Source organism: Anas platyrhynchos, chromosome 16 (assembly GCF_047663525.1).
Source record: "Anas platyrhynchos isolate ZD024472 breed Pekin duck chromosome 16, IASCAAS_PekinDuck_T2T, whole genome shotgun sequence".
Taxonomy (NCBI): domain Eukaryota; kingdom Metazoa; phylum Chordata; class Aves; order Anseriformes; family Anatidae; genus Anas; species Anas platyrhynchos.
Window position 1 is genome coordinate 7,229,975 of NC_092602.1, and position 19,719 is coordinate 7,249,693.

The 19,719-nt window shown below is 44.5% G+C and overlaps 1 protein-coding gene across 4 annotated transcripts in view; it reads right to left on the reverse strand.

The window, feature by feature from the left end:
• The window catches only part of TAOK3 (TAO kinase 3), an 82,044-nt gene that overhangs the window by 60,113 nt on the left and 2,212 nt on the right, over positions 1-19,719 (reverse strand). Inside the window, exon 1 of one of the 4 annotated variants that reach the window (XM_027470276.3) lies at positions 12,202-12,359. The exons of the other annotated variants lie outside the window; for them this stretch is intronic. The gene's annotated coding sequence lies outside the window, so the exon portion shown is untranslated. Of the gene's footprint in view, positions 1-12,201; positions 12,360-19,719 lie in introns of those variants that run through there. 4 annotated transcript variants of the gene reach the window in all.

Consider the following 19,719-nt stretch of genomic DNA (forward strand, 5'->3'; position numbering starts at 1 on the left):
AGCTCACAACCTGCCCCAGGCCAGCGCGGGTTTGGCTCCAGCCAGAGGGGCCCAGCAGCAGCAGGCAGGGAAGAGGAGCTGTCACCTGGCGCATGCAGGGAGCCAAGCACCTTGCCTCAACCTACCCACCTTTTGTTTTTAAGCATTGCAGTCACAAAGTCAACGTATAGGTTGTATAGGTTCAGCTGACATTAATTCTAATTTTATATAAGTTATGCTTACATTTTTTTCCCCTTGAAATTCAAAATGTGAATTTCCTTAGCACATCCTTACCATCTCCCCAGCTGGGTTTCAAACCACCAAGACGTAATGTCTCAGAACGTTAAGTTGCCCTGCTGATCACATCGGCAGGCTTTTAGCAAGAACAGGGAGTGCATTTGCGTGCTGCAATTCCCAGTAACAGCAAACCCATGTCCCAGAGACACCGAGGATATCGATAAATCAGCAGGAAATCTGCAGCTGAATTCTCTGGTCGCTGGGCGACCTGACGGAAACACCTGAAAACCTCCACAGCCTACAGCAGAAAGGTGTTGGGAGGGAAGAGTCAGAAGTTATCAAGTGCTGGCGCAACTTGTACGGGAAGTGCCTAAATCTCAGATTATTTCCTGCCTGCACAGAAGTGAAAGGTGTCAGGATTTGGGAAGGCGGCCGCGCTGGTAACGGCGTGGCAGCGATGGGACGTCCTGCTGCAGGAGGGAACAGACCAGTTCAGGTCAGACAAATAAAAAATATTACACGAAGGATATCAAAGCAAAAGAATTTGGGAATCTCTGTTTCGGTGTAAGCAGTAAGCAAGGAACCGCAGCCCATGCTGGCAGGCACACATCCCAGTGCCTGAGCAGCCACAAAATCCAGGCTTCATGGTGAGCACTGCGCAGGAACCGCTTAGAGACTGTTGTAAAATATAATTATTTTTGCTCTAATGATAATTTACCACTGTGATATGTCACCAAAATAGCTGTTTAGTTGATTGGGATTTTTGAGAAGGCATCTAGAGCAACGACAGACGTGTTGATTAAATTTAGCAATGCACAGGTTTCGGACACTTACAGATAATTCTCCCTCATGGCAGAGGTGATGAAATTACATCAAAACCACAGCCAGGACCATCTTGACTGGCTCAGACTTGAGAAGTCTGAGCAGAACAAAAACAGAACAGCGACTGATGAAATGAGCACGTTCTAAAAGCAGGGTTGTTCCAGTAGTAGTAACATTTTCAGCTCCTCGCACACGCTGCTGAATTTTAAATTACGTGTAACCACAGAGGAAAAAGACCTGGGGGTTGGCACAGAGCGCTCTACAAAAACATCTGCTCAGTGCACAGAGGCAGTCGAAAAGGCAAATGGAGCATCAGGACGCATGAATACAATGACAGAGCTATGCCAGAAGGACTAATGTCACAGCAGAAATTAAGGAACAAAGATATGGCATTGCCCAAATACAGTACCCCACATCAGCTACAGGAAGAAAGCAGCAGAAATAAAGCAGGAAAGGAAAGCACCAGACGTAGGGAAGGGCATCGACATGAAGGTGTTCTGAAAATAAAGCCAGCTTACACAGGGGATAAATATGGGATAATGATGCATTAAACGAAATAGGGAAACAGGAGAGCTGTTCTTCCTTCTCCCTCTGAGAAGAGCTGGAGCAGTGGAACATACCCAAAAGGTAACAAGCTTCAGCTCAAAACTGCAACTGCAAAATCAGATAGAAATAAAAAAAATGTGGGGTTTTATACTGAATATGAAAAAAACTTATCATTCAGTGAACTCGGTAATTTGTTAATATCAAATGCAAGGCTGACCCAAACTAAAAGCTCAGACAATTACAGTGGAAGACAGAACACTTCCACCTCAGTCCTAAAGCAACATGGGACTGCCCAAGGTATTTATTGCTCCTGATAAGAAGCGATCCTTGCCAAATACTGCAGCTCTATTGCACCTTACTTCAGTGCACTCCAACAACACTGACAATGACCAATAGCTGAAGACAGGAAATAGGTCCAGAGTCTTTTTCCTCATTTCTGTGATAAATGCCTGGGGTGACACCTTTTACTTACTTAACGAAAAGGAAAAACCACTTTATCCTTCTGCAGTTTTGTTCTCAACTAACACACAAATTCCAGCTCCTTGGAACTGTCCAGCTTATTCCGAGGATACTCCGGGAATACCAGTTATTCCTTGAAGTTTGGTCACTATGGATAATACACCAAAATACCTCAAAATATGGAGCGAGGTCACGGCGTGTGACCCAGCAGCCCACAGATGCTGCAGTTCGTGAGGCTGCAGCTCAGCAGTGGTTCTTGCTGGTCCTCACCAGCAAACAGTTGTCTGTGACCATCACCAATGCTAAAACCTCAAAATTAAAACCTCGAATGTTCAAAAATCTTACCACTTACATCCCAGAGCCTCACTGCAGCATGCCAGGTTCCTCCTCTCTCGATAAGGGCACGCAGCAAGGTCCCTGAGCCTGCAGACCAGATCGAGCCCTGCCGTCCTCGCGTGTTAAAAGGCAGCAGCAGGAGTAGCTGCGGCTTAGGGATTTCAAGAGGCACGTCCAGGCATCGCTTGTCCACTTAAAGCTCTGTTTATTTGGATGATTTGGATATTTAGATTGCATTGCTGCAAGTTAACATTAGTGTGTGCGCAGGGCCTCAGTTATGCACTTGTTCATATCCTCTGCTGTAACGAGGCTTTCTTTGGGAGGGGAACTAAAATAAAGAGACCAAGGCCACCAGATATGGCTGGGCATCGTTACGTATCTCTACACTACAGAGCTTGATTTCGACAGAAAGCCCTCATTTTCTACTTAGAAACCTGCCACAACACTTTTCTGCAAACCCTGGCTCGGCAGCAGCAGCACACAAAGCGATTTGTGAAGGCTGCAGTGTAACTCCAGTATCAGAGCAATCTGAAATCTCCTGCCATTAAGGCATTAAACTTCTCTAGGAAACCAAGATGGTCTTTTCGCTGAATAAAGCATCTAAAGCTCATTCATTGATACGATCTTGATACCCTACTTGTTACCTTTTTAACCGGGCAAAAAAAAGCCTAAATGGAGATTAAATAATACATGAGGTTTTTATCTAAAGCTTAACTGCTCCAGTAAAGCTTTCATCACTAGCATCTTCTCTGCCAGAAGTATTTTCCCCTGCAGGCAACGTTGTTGGACTTAAATCAGAAAAAGTCATTCACTTCTGTCAGCCTGTTCCAGTTCTGCTTTCTACTCAGACAGACCAAAGTCATTTTCCTAGCATGAGCGCTGATTAAAAGCTGCTCTTTTACCACTTTTCATTTGTTTCTCTGTTCACGTAACCTAATAATGACTCACAAGCCAGACCTACACCTGTTTGGGTATGGAGAACTTGGTCTGATTTCAGCTGTTCGAGATGCAGGGAGCTTCGAAGACATCCACCACAGCACATCCTTCACGAGATTAAGATAAATCTTCAGAAACAATCCAGTTTTTTCCATCCAGGGATATTTTTGCAATCACTTAGGCAACCTTTCCTACTTTGTGATTTACAGGGTCTCTTCTGCTTAATCTTTTACCATTAAAAAATCAGACTTTGGGGAAGAACACACATGTTGGGGAGGATCAGCAGGGACAGGAGGGGATTATGGCTGTTTTGGTTTTAACATATGTTTGCTGAGGATGAAAGCCACCTACTGATGAAGGATATCACACAACCCTACCGCAGCAGCAGAAGTACTGAACGTGCAGCACAGGTTTTGTGCCACCTGATGGTGGTCTGGGTTGCACTGAAGGCATTTATTTGTGCAGGCAGAGGTCAGCATTGATGGGAAAACACTCATTTTAGGCTGCATAACAGCCTCACGCACAAGGAAGATGCTCATTTCCCAGAGACAGGTTCTCTGCACTTGACCTTCGAGATAATACGGTTTTGCAGGTGAGAAATGTAGCTGTTATGCCTGGTGGGAAACATTTTCACAACTTTACCAAGCTTATGCAGACTCACACCACAGAAAAGCTTTTTTTTGAGGATTACACACTTAGCAATGCCGTTCCTTTCTTCTTGGGACTGGAACTGGTTTTAAGCATTGGCAAGGCAGTTCTAGTGAAGGACTCTACACAGACGCCTGCCAATTCCTGTGCTGAGCACAGTCCATCTCTAAACAGCCCAATCAATGGGATATTTTTGAAGAGAGAGAACAGCCACAAACTTACTCAACTCAAACACTCGTGTGCCCTTTTCCTCCCTACTCCCCGAAGCAAAACTCCCGCCTGCCTCCCTCTGCCAGCTTCAGAAAGCTTCCCTTTTTATGACATGTTCTGTTCGAGAGCCTTAAACATTAATTAAGCCCAACAGTCTTCAGAGATGTTAGCGCAGCTATAAAAAGGTTCCTGAATGGAGTGGCTACTGAAGGAACTGGCATCTGATCAAATTTTTAAGAGTTACGCTGCCTGCTTTATGAATAAATCACGGAATTATCGGTTTCTGAAAGTCTCCAGCACTGTTTTAGCTCTTGGTGCCTCATCTACATATTAATAGCCCTATTTTGTGGATTCAGTATCTCAGGCATTGTGAACCTAAGGCGATACCAGCAGCAAAACTATGAGAGAATCCAACTCCGTACCTTAGCCAACAGATTACACATCTTCAGGCAAGTTTTGTATATATTTGGGAAGAAACCAAAAGCTGAATACAGTTTCAAAATTAGGAAAGAAAAACAGGGAAGGTTTCTCAGACCTAGTGAGGACTAACACTGGAGCCAATCCGTGGTGACAGCAGGGTGAAAATGAAACCTCAGAGTAGAAACACTTCCAGAGTAGTGCTAATGATCAGAAATGGGACAAAGCAACCTTCACAGAGACTTCCCTTTAGGATCCTCATTTAAAAGAGACGGACAGTAACGGTGTGTAATCATTAAGAGCATCCCCAAGATAGCTTCAAGTCCCCACCACTCAATTCACGGAGGCTCCAGGGACTGCCAGAATCAGAGCAGGTAGCATCTGCTGCTGCCACCATGAGTCACGGTCAGAAATTCCCCGATTCTCTAGGAAGCGGTCAGGCAGCCAAGGACTGGAGCAGCGATCCCGGTGTGCACACACCCATGCCCATCAGCAGAAGTATCTCCTATCAATAAACGCATGTTATATTTGACATACTGCAGATTTAATAGGAGATTGCAATTAGAAAAATTACTTTGGGAAAATATTTGTCGAGTTTAGTTTGCGTGCAGCATAAATTCTGGCACAATATACATTAGGGACAGAAGAGACTGGAAGAAAGAAACTCATTTAAATTAATTAATTTGTGGACATTTTGAGGGAGGAAAGTAAATGTCCAGCACAACTTCAGCACCCCGTAGCACTTGCTTGTGTCAAGTGTTGCATTATTAATTGTATAATCTCCTGCCAAGCCTGTCCTTCCCCAAACTTTAAATAATCTCAGCTCACCACCCCCAGCTCCACTCTTACATGAAGCTAGGGCAGACCAAATGCCCTTTCACCTTCTGATTTCTCCTAAGCACTGTGCTAGAAATGCCTCATTTTCCATAAACCACCCTCCCTGACCTGCAGGGCATCCCAGTGGCTTCACACCCACCCTACTGACAGCGAGATCCCTCACACTGCCAGGCACCATCCTGTTCCTCTCCCTGATGCCAGGGCCCCAAAAACCTCTCTGAGGACAAATTCAGAGCAGCAGCCACCTCCAGGCTGGCCTCGGGAGCAAGCCCCCATCTGCCCTCAGCTTAAAAGCACCCTGGGTACGCTCACCTCCCTTACTGCCCTAACAGACTGTCACCACCTCACATGTTTCTAGAGAAGAATGAGGACTGCAATGAGCAAAACCTAAATTCACCTGGGCTCTTGGTCTGAGACTGGTCAGTCGGAACCATGCAGATTTCAGAAGCTCCAATTACAGGATGACCTTCTAACGAAGGAATGCAACTTGGCCATCCACATAGGATTAATTTCGACTCATAGATACTAAACAGACAAGTCCTTTGCTGGCCACGAATTCAAGACCAAGCCAAGCTTTCACAAAGTTATTCCGTATGGTTTTGACCATTTCAACATTTCCACTCCATGGTCAAATTCTACAGCTGCGAGGAAGCAGGGAGGCCGTCAGACTTCCACGAGGATTCACACACTCTTGGAGCACAGGCTGTGTACTTCGAGCTAAGATACATTTTTGGTTGTCTTCTAATCTGATAATGAGAACTCAAACATTTGTGCGCAAGGAGCACACTAATAACACTTCCAGATAAGCCCTCAGGCTGCTCTAATTACCGAGCTATAGTAGTCTCACCTTCAGAGAGTACCAGATAGCCTTCTTGAGTTACCAGGACTCTGATAAAAATCCAGCAGGACAAAGGAGAAATTCCACCTCACTTTTGAGCACCTCAAAGTTACATCCTCACCTGTCAATGCAGGGAACTTGTGTTTATTTACATCCACCAGCACCAAGAAAAACCAGCAAGGCCACAACCCATCCAGCTGACCTACATGGAAGGATGTTTGCTGGCAGGAGACAAGATGGATTTACCCAGAATTAATTTCTGGGCTCACACATGCACCCTGTATGACCACAGCACAGCAGATAGCTCTCCCAAACCAGGACGCTTCCTGTAAGATGGGAACCTATTTCCCCCTCCCTCATTACCTGCAATACCTGTATCATCTGTGAACCTGTCTGAGCAGGACCTAAAAATGCACATTTCTAAACAGCTTAGCTGAACGCAGCACTACAGCTGGACAGCTTTTAATGCTGACGCAATAAATTAGCAGGAGCACATCAACAAGGACACAGATAAGTACTACCAGTGCTTGGCTGCTGACGAGTGCTTAATTATGCCAGCAGCAGCATATCAAAGCTAGGTATAAGAAGAAGAAGTTCAAAAAAAACTTGTACTCCATTATAAAAGCTGCTTGTTCTGAAATCAGTGCTACAAGCAAGGGTCTCCAGTGACAGAGCTGCCTGCAACACACGTGCCCCCCTCAGTGCCCACAGAACCCCCTTGCCAGCACCAGGTGCAGCCTAACGTGACTTTTTTTAGCTGTTGCATTTTCCTGAATAGATCTCTGATCAGGGGATTTTCAGGTATCACTTGATTTCAAGCAGCTGGAGTCCTGCACAAACCTTTTCAGTAAACGAGGAGTTTGTGCCAGACCACCACAACTGGTGGCAGCAAAGGCACGGACCTGCAGCGCAGCGACCCATGGCTGGGTTCAATCCCAAAAGCAGATCCAAAAGGTGTCAGAGTACACAACATCCCCAGGATCTCCTTTCTAGCTGCAGTCAGTGCTACCATAGACTAGATGAAGATACAAAACCTGAATATTGTAACTCTGCTACTTCTGTAAATCCACCCAAATCCCAGGTCCCTCCTGCTTCCCAAAAACCCAAATACAAATTCTCGGAAGCAACAGGGTAGTGTGTTGGGTGGGGAAGGGTGCAGCAGCCTGAGCACACAAAGGCAGAAGTCTGCCCCTGCACATTTGAAGTTATACTACAGGGAAAAAAAGAAAAAAAAGGAAAAAAACAGCAAAAACACATTCTTGTTAAACAGATTTCTGAGAGCCCGAAGAAAAGCAAGCAGGTAGCTGTTACAGGAAACACACTCAGCAAGAAGGCCATCACGTGTCTGTGTTTCACCTTTCTAGTAAAGTGACAGCTGCGCATAAAAACTGTGCTAAAATAAGTGTGCATCATGGAAACACAATTATGTATGTGTTACATGAAGTCTGCCTGAAACAATGCCTTATTTTCCTCTTTAGAGAGAATGAAACTGGTCTTGTTAAAAGCTTAACTCCTTTTACGGAGAGGAGCACACCAGGAGAAGGGAATTGATTTTCCAGAACTGACAAGGTTTAGGATTCAGAAGCATCTCCAAGGTCTGCTGGGCACGTGATGCCAGGCACCACCACCAGTTCCACCTGGAGAACATCTGCAGGATACACGCAATGCCCTGGTAGCCTCAATTGTCAGTCGACAGCGCTCTCAAAGCACAGCATCCCTGAGGTGCCCTTACAGGATACAGGAGGAGCTCAGCTGTTTTCCACAGGGCACAGAGTACCTGTAAGTCCAAGCTAAATTGCTGAATTTCTAACGGGCATTGGGAATCTCAGATCACAGCTCTGCATTTACCTACTGTGGATGAAAAGAGGATCCAAAGATATCTGTGCTGGTGTTGGATCAATACACAGATTTAGACTGGTCTTTGGCACAGCGTGATTTAACAATGCTGCTGCTATACAGACACAGAACACAAACAAAGCGGTTCTTAAAGAAAAAAGTAATTTGCATAAATCTCTGGCTTTAAAGCCCACCAGCTCTCAGCACTGCGCATCGCTCACTCCTCAGGTCAACAGCTGAGGACAAGCGCTGAGTTTTTAACCCAGTGTTTCAAAACCATCCCAGGTACACTGCTGCTATCCGAGGGCCGCTCGGGGAGACCAGACCACTTCCCCGGCACATACAGAACAACCCCGCAGGCAATTATCCCACAGCCTGCCACGTGCACACCTACTAACCAGCTACTACGCTGTAAATACAGCAGTGATGTTTATGCCAGCAGAGCGTGAAATAGGCAGGATCAAACTTAAAAGTAACACACGAGCCGAGCAGAGGAAGCCCCACCTCTACAGGAGAGCAGAACCCTTGGAGCATTTTGTCATCAGCGATGGGCCAATACCCTCGAAGCACTGAGGGAAGTACAAGCAGTGAGCCTGTTTCATGTCTGAGCCATTCAGATATTTAACCATTTATTTCATTTCTATAATTGCAGCAGGTCTGCAGCCCTTTCAGTCACGAGTTCAACCCAAAGACTAAGGGCAAAAGGACCCAAGTGCAGCCCTCCGAGCACCCCAACGCCTCTATCAGCCACCGCCAGAAGAGCCCGGCCTTACTGGGAGCGCACGATAAGCCAACAGCCAAAACAAACACAAAACGCCCCGTGGATCTCAAAGAGCAACAGGTCGGCTGCTAAACAAACCTGCTAGATGTTAAAGGTTATGCAGAAACCAGCGTCCTTCGCAGGGCTGTCCTATCTTCCCCAGCAGGGACAGGGAGCACACGTGCTGTCAGGGCAAGGAACAGGAAGAGCAGCACAGAAAGCTGCACCAAATTCAGTCCAGGCACATTTCTGACAGCCAATCGAAACGTAACGACTGAAATTAATTGCCAGCCAGAAGCCTTCTGATGCTTCAAACTTATTAAAACATATTGCACAACAAAATCCTATCTATTTTCTGGCACCCAGGTGTCCTTGGACATTTTGGGGGTTTGGGATGCGTGTTTAAGTCAGTCCCAACACAAAGAGCAGAGCTTCTGATTACCTGCTGTAGCTACACACTCCAGCAAACTGAACTGGTGACCTTACACTCGGATTCAAGATTTCCATTTGAATCACCAGAGGTTTCTTGATTCAGTTCTGTAAATGCATCATTTGGCACGTGATGTAGGAGGGAGGATAAAATATGAAAGCTGAAAGCAGTGCCTTGATTGCTATACAACGGTTCTGGAAAAGCCTCAAGGAGTTTAGCCACCATTATATATACGCATGTACACACCTCTGCTTTTACTTCCCACAAATGTCATTTACCTCCTGCACTTCCATTCAGAGTTGGCTTATACAACCAAAACCTGAAAGCATTTATCTTTCTTACTCAGACACCATAGATCTCAACGCTGCTTCTTAAGCAAAAAGAAGTGAAAGACCCGTCACAAACAGGTAGCCAGGGCACTACCACGGGCTCAGTGAATGAACTGGTCTTGACGGAAAAGAAAAAGATAGCAAGAGCAGCAGATCCTTCAAGATCAACATGAAAGGAGATGTTGTTGTAATAGAGGGAAAAACTCATAGCCAGGATACACCCATTCTGTTGACAGAGGAAACCGTGCTCTGATTAGAAGCCTTCAGACATTCCCAGCCAATCTGAGTCAGCATGAGACAGTTTGAAGCCGTATAAAAATCATTTCAAAACACATGGTTTGAAAGTAAATGGGGACAGAGACTGCTTGGTGCCCCATCAGGGCAGCATTCCCCTGTCATGTCAGCACCACTGCATACTGAATTGTATCAGGAGCCATCACTACCTCTGCTCCTCCGCTTCCAGAGTTATTGTGGGACACAGAAAGCTTCTCCTCTGTTCTGGCCATCGCTGTTTCGGAGCTGTAGTGACAGGGCAGCAGACAGATGCAGTGCAAACAATGCTTATTAGCCTGCGTGACGAGAGGTGATGGTTTCACAGCTATTCCTCATGGAAGGCAGCAGCACAATCCCTGCTGGTAGCAGCCAAGCTGCAAAACAAGGGCCAGCCAGGATCCTAGGATCCCCCCTGTTCAGAGAACTCGGTATTTTTACCAGGGCATTTTAAGAGCAGCAACCCTGAGACAAAACAGTTGGAACATTTTCTTCCACTGGTGTTCTGGTAGCACACAGAACTTTCAGAGGGCGGATATTTTAGGCCAGTACAGTAAAACAGACTGATCCTGGGCAGGAAAGCTCACCCACTGTGGCAAAAGCAACATAGGAAGGGGGAATTTATTCATACATTACGCGGGACAGCCTAAAATGGAAACATCCCATATGTCTGCTTTCAGGCCAGGATGAGCAACCAAAAAGAATCACTATCACAGTGAGTGACTGGAAAATACACTGATGGAAACTGATGGTATCTTCTGCTCTCCTTCCTCCCCATGAAGAAGTCCTTGCAACCGCATTGTTGCAGGGTTTTGCAAGAAGGAAGCAAAATCTGATCCACTATTTTTACTTTTTTCCTTCAATGAAGCTTCTGTGTTTTTCCAGCTCCTGAGGCCGACCCATAAGGTCTCATCTTTCCGCACAGCCCCTACTGTGCTCGTGTCCTTTAGCTCTAGATGTACAACTGCAAAAAGTCACCAGCAGATATAAATACTTGCAAAACACATCACACCCAGTCCTGCATAAAGACTTAAAGGTTTAATGAATAAAACTGGGGTGACAAAGCCATTGGCTTAGTGCATTTTGCTATAAAACAATTCTCCAAAACGAACTGATGGCTTTACCAAACTGTCTGATAAAGAGATTCACATTCACAATGAGATAGCTAGCAGTTAAAAATAACCAGCCAGCTGCAATTCCCACCTTATGTGGCTAGGCAGAAGTGCTTCGTTCTCCCCCTCCCCAGGCGCACACATGCTCACTTCCTTCTTCATTGCAACATCAGAAGCTGAACTGGATGCTACCAAGCCACAAAGTCCTGCCCAGAATTTAAAGTCACGCCCCAGTAATTACATAAAATTAGCTCTTCGTACAAATGGTTCAAAAATCAATTTACTCCAGCATTGCTTTTAATTCCAGAATATTTTGACTGGTCACAGAACAGAAAAACAGTTTTCATTTCGGAGGCTTGCTCCCTCCCCTTGGATGTCTCATTAAAAAAAAAAACAAACCAAAAAAAAACCAGAAAATAACCAAAGCACATTCATTTAGCTTGCTGCTCTGCCAATACAGGAATCAAACTCCTGAACACGCAACCTTTACAAGAGCACAATGTTTTAGGTGCATTTGGTCTTCACATTTTGCGCATAAAACAAAGAGGGAGGGTAGCAAGTGAGGGAGTAAGAAAACAAAGTAAACCTAGGATAACGCAAGAGTAAAATTCAGTTGTGCAGGAGACATGCCACTCTCAAAAGGAGGTTTTAGATAGCAAAGTATAAAAGAAGTAAAAGCTCTCCAAAATCTTCGCCAACTTCTGGCACAAAGGCAATGTGTTCTTCTGCCCTGCCCTCTAAACAAAGAGGTGGCACATACACGTTCATGAACAGAAAAATCCCTCCACGTTGTGCAGCTTGCCCCCTGAGAAGAGGAGGCAGAAGAACTCACCTGTAACAGCTACTGACCCAGTGCCCTGACAGCCACAAGCAGACCCTACAGCCCCCTCGGACCAGGGGCGGCTCTGTGTGACAGAGCTCGGCACCCACACGTGGCTGAACGCCATTCAGCAGCCTCGAAATAACCACCCGAGGGCAAAGCCTGGGTTAAAATACCTACTTTTTATTTTAAACCAACTCTGTGTGAGCTTTGCAACAGCTTTCTGAAATTATGCTGGGCAGGGGGTACATTCTGCCCCGCATCCCCCCTGCGGACTAAGAGCACCAGCGAACACTTGCGGCTGGGTGACGTTAGCAGTCAGCACTAGGAAGTTCCTCCTGCCAGGCAGACAAGTCGAGAACAATAACTTCATGCTCACCATCCCACCAGCTCCTACATGGCTTTTCAGGTGCAGGAACACAAAAACCTTGAGGGAGATTCCTCCAGATGCTCGGCCTTCAACCCAATTCTGCAGGAGTCCTGGATTGACAAACGGCGGCACGAATTGAGCCGTCCTTTTTGTTTAAGGCAACTGGGAAGACAGAGATCATAAATACGAAAGTTCTTCCACTTCCTCTCTGTGCACCCTCGAGACTCACCCACAGCTTCACTGACAACAGCTGCAAACGCCCTGTGGAAGGGGAGGCCCTGCCTCCAGGAGCCCAGCGGCCTTCAGGGGAGAGGTTTCACGCTGCACGCAGCCGCCGCAAGTTCCCTGGAAGGCTCCGAGAGCCAGGTGGGCTGAGCAGTGCTCAGAAAGGTTTCTCTTGTGCTGTACTGCTTACTAAGCACCTGCCTAAAATAAAGGAGAAAAAAAAAAAGCAAGGAAACTGTCCTCATTTGTCTAAGTAAAACAAACAGCCTATTTGAAGAAAATTAATATGCATTGGTACTTCCTTTGCTAATTTTAGGCTGTTGGTTGTGCACTCCAAGTAATTCTCACCCTTCAAGAACACACGGGATTGAATATTTAGAAATTAACTTCACCTGTCACACGATTTCCATCACATTGTATCAGGCCCCAACATTTTAGAAAGCCATCGTATACCTGAAGCATGAAATAAAACTGTGTTTGGCAACACCCATCTGCTTTCTTGCCATCACCTTCCAGTCAGCATTGCCAGTGCTCACGAGACAAGCATTCTGCTTTGGTCTTTCCCTACTTTTTACAGCAGGGATATTTTTCTATGTAGGCCATAAAGCAATAAATAACTAACACGCAACATAACACATCAGCCTTTCAAGAGAGCCTTTCCTTGTTTATATTCCAAATCCAACCATAAAATCCTTTCTAAAAATGCAGATTCAAGTAATGGGTAGACCTCCAGACATGGTCTTCCGTAGAAAAAGCTCCAGAACAAGGTAAAGCACGAGCGAAAGGAAGGCGAGCGATTTCTGACTCAAGTGTTCCAGTGCAGTTTGCAGCCCCAGACTGCACAAATGCCGCCAGACCGGGCTAATGCACAAGAAACGGAAAGCGAAACTGCCCAATTTACTCAGCAAGTCAAACTGAACAGTGGTATGGGGCTTTTTCTGTTTGTTTGCTTTTCAAGAGATCACCGCCAGCCTAATTCTGCAGCACTGCCCCTGCAGCAGGGCAAGTTTCCGCCTTCCAGCCCTGTCCTCTCTCCAGCACCTGCTGCACAGCATGGTCATCAATTCATATTAACTTTCAGTCTCATCATTTAAAATCACAGTTTGATGCTCCCAAAATCTGGACCCCTAGCTCCTGGAGCCTTGTGTTTCAGTAGGAACCTGACTTCGTATTTTAATCAATACATTTCAAGTCTGGCAAGTCACAGAGAAGTTTACATACATAATCATGAAGAGATGAAGCCCCAAAGACAAACACAAATAAGGTTGGATTTAGGCCTCAGCTTTCTTGCCTTCAAGGGTATGGTGCTATTGAATTTTTAGAAAGTTATTAAATTTTAACAATTGTATCTTATTAATGGCTGACAAGATGACTTCATTTTGGAAAAAAAAAAAGGGATATCTGGTCTTTCCTAAAATAGGTTTTCTCCTTCTCCTGCATAGTTGCTTATTACAATGCCTGCCAGAAGGGCTAAGATCCTGGCACATATTTTATAAACAACCTATCAAATAAATTAAAAACTACAGCAGGATCATCCATACAAAAGTGTCACAGGTTGTCAAAATGCAACCTGAGCTTGAAGGTTGCCAAATCTTAAGAGGTTTTTATATTTGTTTTACAACTTTTAATATTGATTACTAAGAGTTCTGTTGCCTGACATTTTTTATGTTTTGTTCAATTTGCTAAGTGAAAATGCTGCAAATTAAGAGTTAGGCAGATACTAAGCAAAGTTTCAGCTGAACATACAGGACTTCTTTTGGCAAGAAGGCACTAAGGGCTCGCTAGTGGCAGAATAAGCAATCATTGCTATGTCAGGCTGCCAAAATTCACTTAGGCTACGGCCTGACCTGCATGCAAATCCAGCCGTGAAACAGAAATGAAGAGCTCAGGGCGGACTCGAACATAAACGCGTGTGCTTCAGTCCTGCTCCAAACCAGCACTCTGGTGTTGCAGCAGCCTGCACCTACCCAGGGTAATTGAGGGTGAAGCCAGGAGCAGCTACTATCATCACTTTGGCTATTAAGACTCCTTAATGAATGGTCTGACAATAACCCAGGTGGAACCAGTTCTCTCCTCACCACGGCTTTAGCCATAATAAGCCCCTTGCACATTCCTGCAGTGTTTTCCAGAGATCTCACAGCATGAGGCTACTGACTGCGCTCTCACAGCCTTGTGAGGCAGGTATTAGTCAATCTTTTTTTTCCCCCCCTCCATTTAAATACAGATAAAAAACAGAGGCAGAAATCTAGCAAACGACTTCCCTGTGGATACGCAGCTGACGAGTGGCATTCAGAATCCAGACCTTCCGGATTCCAGCCCTGTCATCAGCGAAAAGGCCATCATTAAGAAGAAAGAAATTAGTCTGGTCTTATAAATAGCATTTGAATACTAGTATTCCTAAAAGATTTGCAGGCAGTTGACCTTAAACACCAGCAGAGCTGCACAGGCACGGACCGGCTGGCGCAGACCTGGGCCCGGTCCCTCCAACGCCAGCACGTTGGACATCGCTCTCATACGGCCACCTCCACCTGGCTTGGGCTCAGCACATCAACAAGCCATAAAACTGCTGAAAAATATAACGTCTTCTCCCCAAAAATCACCCTGTGGACAGGAAAAAGGGACAACAAACAAGCTTTAGCCAGCAACTTTCTTCCTGCTGTATTGAGGCGCCAAGCGACCGACGCCTGACAGAAACCTCACCTCAGCGCACAGCTGCAGACCCCGAACAGAAACGGCTGGTGACACCTGAAATTTGGAGCACCTATCTGAGGTAATATTTGGTCAGACTTTAGGATTTGAACTGTTCCTGCTGTATATCACACATTTACTTCTCTTCTTAATACAACACTACAAAGAATAAGGGCCTTTTCCGGACTACAGCTTCTATCACCCGCAGTGGGTCTGATTCCCAGCCTGTATTTCTCACAGCAGGAGACTAAGCCCAACCATGATTCTGCAACAACAACAACAAAAAAGCCTCTAGGATCTTACGGAAACAGAGCTTAACCTGATTTGGAATTGAGTACTTTTGGGGAAAAACAACCCTAAAATACCACGTTGAAAATTGCAGAAGCAGAGTTTAATTAAAGTCTAAATAAGACATTGTGTTGTAAAACATAAACAAAATCATTCCAGTAGTTACTCATTTTTCCTAAATTTAGGTAACTACCACCTCCTACCCACCTGGGCCACCATCAAGCCCTGAACACGTGAGAACGGGAGCTCTTCCTCTATGGGAAAAAATTAAAATAAAAAGCTTGGCAGCTCTTGGGGGGATCCTGTCACCGAGAAAGCCACACACAAATTCACACAAGCAATTATGAGAAACAACTGCCCAAGCAGAACAACAAGCTGGAACGTTTTTTGTTTCTATTCCTCACTTTAGGAGAAAAATGTGGTTACAAGCAGGAAAGGCATAAAACCCTCCTATTTGGCTGTCTGCATCGCAGATGAACACAGAATTTCTGAGAAGATGAAAACACGCCTCTAACACTTCAGCTACAGGCTCCACTCTCCTAATGCAAAAGCAAAGGAGTCCAAACTCACTGCGTTCTCCACAGGATGACAAAACTCATTGCATTAGCATGCATTAAAGCATCGCCTGAGTGTGGCAAAGCGGATGAGACCTGACTCTTAACAGAGCCTGTTTCCATCCCAGCTCACATTTAGGTCTCAATTATCTTATCTGCTCTGCCACTCGCATACTTTCCAGATAAGAAGCGTTTTCCCCCCCCCCCTCTTTTAAAGAAGCTTAGAGTTCAAATTGAAACCCCAACTAACATTAAGATCAAAAACGTTACAAATTAAAATTTGAGGCAATGCTTTTTAAAAACACTCTACATACAGGTTAAAACTGGGACCCAGAGTTAGTCGATGTGCTATGTGAGCTCTAATAAAAGCAGTATGTTCTGCAAGCGAAGAGGGAATATTTTCTTGATTTCAGTTTATGCACATGGTTTAGGTCACCGATCAGTTCATCTGAAGTTGAGAAACTACTTAAGAGCTGGGAGGGGAAAAAAGCCTGTTTTCCTTTTCCAATCTATGACTAAGAATGAGGCAAGCAAAGGGAGGATCTAAGATCCTGAAGGCGATGGTAACAAGAGGTCATTAGTTAATTCCCTCAACTATAGATAATACTTCCTTTTACTAAATAAGATCAGTTTTTAAATTATGTCAAACGTACCCCCCCTCATGGTTACAACATACTGAAACTTCTTCTGACGGAGTCAAAATAAGTAAATGCACAAGAAATAGAAGCAGTAACCATTTGCTGTAGTGTCTGTTTTAACCAGTACTTCAATGTTTACAAGTAAGTTAGAGTTCAGTTTTTCTTTTGGGGAAAAAAAAAATAAACAGAAACAACATTATAAGGTTCCTGTTTATTGCTCAAATCAGTTTTGAAAAAGCTTAATGTACTCTTAGGACCAACTATTTATTATCTGTATTACTACAGCACCTGTGAGCTCCAGTAACACTGTAGTAAGAGCTACAAAGCCACAGCAGAAGTGCTGCCTGCTCTGAAGAGATTATAATCACCTGAAAGATGAATAGTTAAGAAATGCAGGAGAGCACCAGGAAATGCAGGACTGGAATTTACGAGCTCTCCAGCTGCACTTTTGTACACTTTCTCTTGTTCGCTGGAAGAATCAAGGTGTGCGTTGACTCCCACCACCCACCCGCTGAAAAAAAACTCCCTAAGTCATGAGAAGACCAAACAAAGAACAAGAACACCAGAAGGAAGATGCTTTGGCTACTAAGACAGGAAGAAAACCATATCTTTACATGTTCTTAACACCTCTACTCCCCACATAAGACACATGAGATTTCAGTTTTTAAGGTGCAAAGACGGAACCGTAAGAAGATAAACACCCCCTGGACGGCTAGAAGGCTGGGTGAACTGTCAAGGCAATACAATCCAATGCTGGTTTGGTCTCAAAAAAACAATTGCATCTCTTAATGAGACACCCATTGAATTCATACATTTGCAGCAGTACAACAGCAACAAACCCAAGTTTTGTAAGAAAGCTGTTTTCATTTACAGGAATTATTTGAAATTTTACCACCACGAGACAGTGCATCCAATACAAAGCAGCAGCCTGACTTGTTTACAAAGCATTCTGCCCAGCGTTAGACTAAAAATCCAAACTTTTTGCTGTGTAATAAATCAAATCAGTGCTCTGCGTCTAACATTTCTCAGCAGTACCATATGCTACGTACTCCCATATGTTCCATTACAAGGAAGAAAAACATCATCTCAACATGAATCATCAGTGACTATATTCTTGTAAATCTGGCTTAAACACTTAAAATGTGCAAGGGCCACCCTAAATAAATCTGCTCAGTTTTGTGCCAGCATCTCTGCAACAAAATCTCAGATCACTAACTAGAAATGAAGGGGAAAAGAGGTTTAACGTGGAAACTGAGCACAATATTTGCATCTCGACAGAGGCAGACTCACCATGCACAAAATTTGGCACGCGTTCATCAATTCCAATCTAATAAGGACATCCTGCTCATAAAATGGTGATAGTATCTGGTAGTCATAACACCTTTCATCCCAAACTGTTTAACATACGCGAAAACACGCACACTACACATGAGATTCATTCCCCCCAGCGCTGAAAAACAGTTAGTCTGGGCCATAGCATCTGCCACACACAGTAATGCTGGAGAGCAGCGTGCAAGAAGAGTGAAAACCAAACCAATGTAGATAGGCAGCGTGTAGTCTCCTCAACTGGAATTTATCCAGGATTGCCGGGTTAATGTCTCCACTCTTACAGTGACAATTTCTTAGACTAAATACGAACAGCTTGCTCTCCCTTCCCAAAGACAGTACGGCCAGCAGCACAAAAGCTGCTTGTACTGAAGCAGAGTCAGGAAGGTCTGAAACCGTAGCACACCAAGGTCACCCTTTGCCCTTCTTCTGAGGAATTACTCTGTCTCCCCTCAGTATCACAATTAACAAGTCACAGCAGAAGGGGGTGCAACTCCAGGCGAGTTCACTACTCATGAGGAAGTGCTGCTGCTGGAGATTAGTTAGTCTGATTCTGATGGGCTCTCTAACTTTGCCCAATTAACCCCATGATCCAGCTGTGCCTAATTATACTCCCATTCAGAAAGACTGATTGAAATTAATACGCCAGACAAACTGTGAGAATGTCCTTATTTGAAAGCCTCCTGTAGCTAAGTAGTGAGGCATGCAACTGCGCGTTCCCACATAGCTATTGGTTTATTCCAAATTTAATGAAACCAGAGTCCATTTTGACCTAATATTCAGGGTGGGGAAAAAAAATAGTAATTACATCAACATCAAGCTATTACCTGTTCAAGGGAATAAGTGCTTACTTCATTAACAACTCCGACAAACTTGTTTTGTAGGCTCCCTATATTAAATTTGAAATTTCCCTGTCCCTACAAATCAAACTAACAATTTCTTACACAAGGGGAAAGTCTAGTAAGGCAACACAAACACCAGGATGACTGTATACAAACATGAAAACTTCCAAACTGCTCAAATCGAACACATTCTTTTGCCATCCTCAGCATGAACAAGCTTAGCCAAAACAAAATAATTCAAAAATCTCTTTGAAAAAAGATTACTGCTGGTATTTAAAAGAAATTGATTGAATTCAATCTGAGAGAAAAGCTACCCATCTTTACCAACATACACTTTTCATATTCCCAACATGTAGTAAAAATTAAAGACCCTCACATAGTTTGAAACTCTAAGCACACACCATGTCAGAAGCATTATTCCTTAATGCTGGGAATTGGGGCTTCACAAAGATTCAGCAGAAGCTGCCACAGTACTGCAAATAACAAGGAGAGCGCTCGGATTTCCACCATCCTTCAGTAACTCAGGAGATGGACAACCACACCCAATTAATTTACTTTAATTTCTATTTCAACTTTCCTCCTCATTAATTAGGAGCTGAGGTTCACGCAGATTACAGCTCCTGCCATGCAATACCGATGATGATTTTAAGCAGTGCACACTCCGCAGTCGAGTTTCATGCGCTGTAACGCAGCCGCAGCAGATCAAAATGAGCAAGTCCGAGTGCCTGCTACCTGTGAACTAGGTAAAGAGGTTACACAGTGCAACAGATTTCCCTTTTTTTCACTCAAAATACCTAAGGAACCATAGATTAACCAGATCAGTACTTTCTAAAGTAAGCTTCACCCGATGAATTAAAACAAACCTACCACAGTGATTTCAGAGACCGATAACAAGACAGCGTCAGGAAAACTCACTGAGCTACCCGTGGAAGAGCTAACGAACAGGCAGGCACAACGCAATTGCAT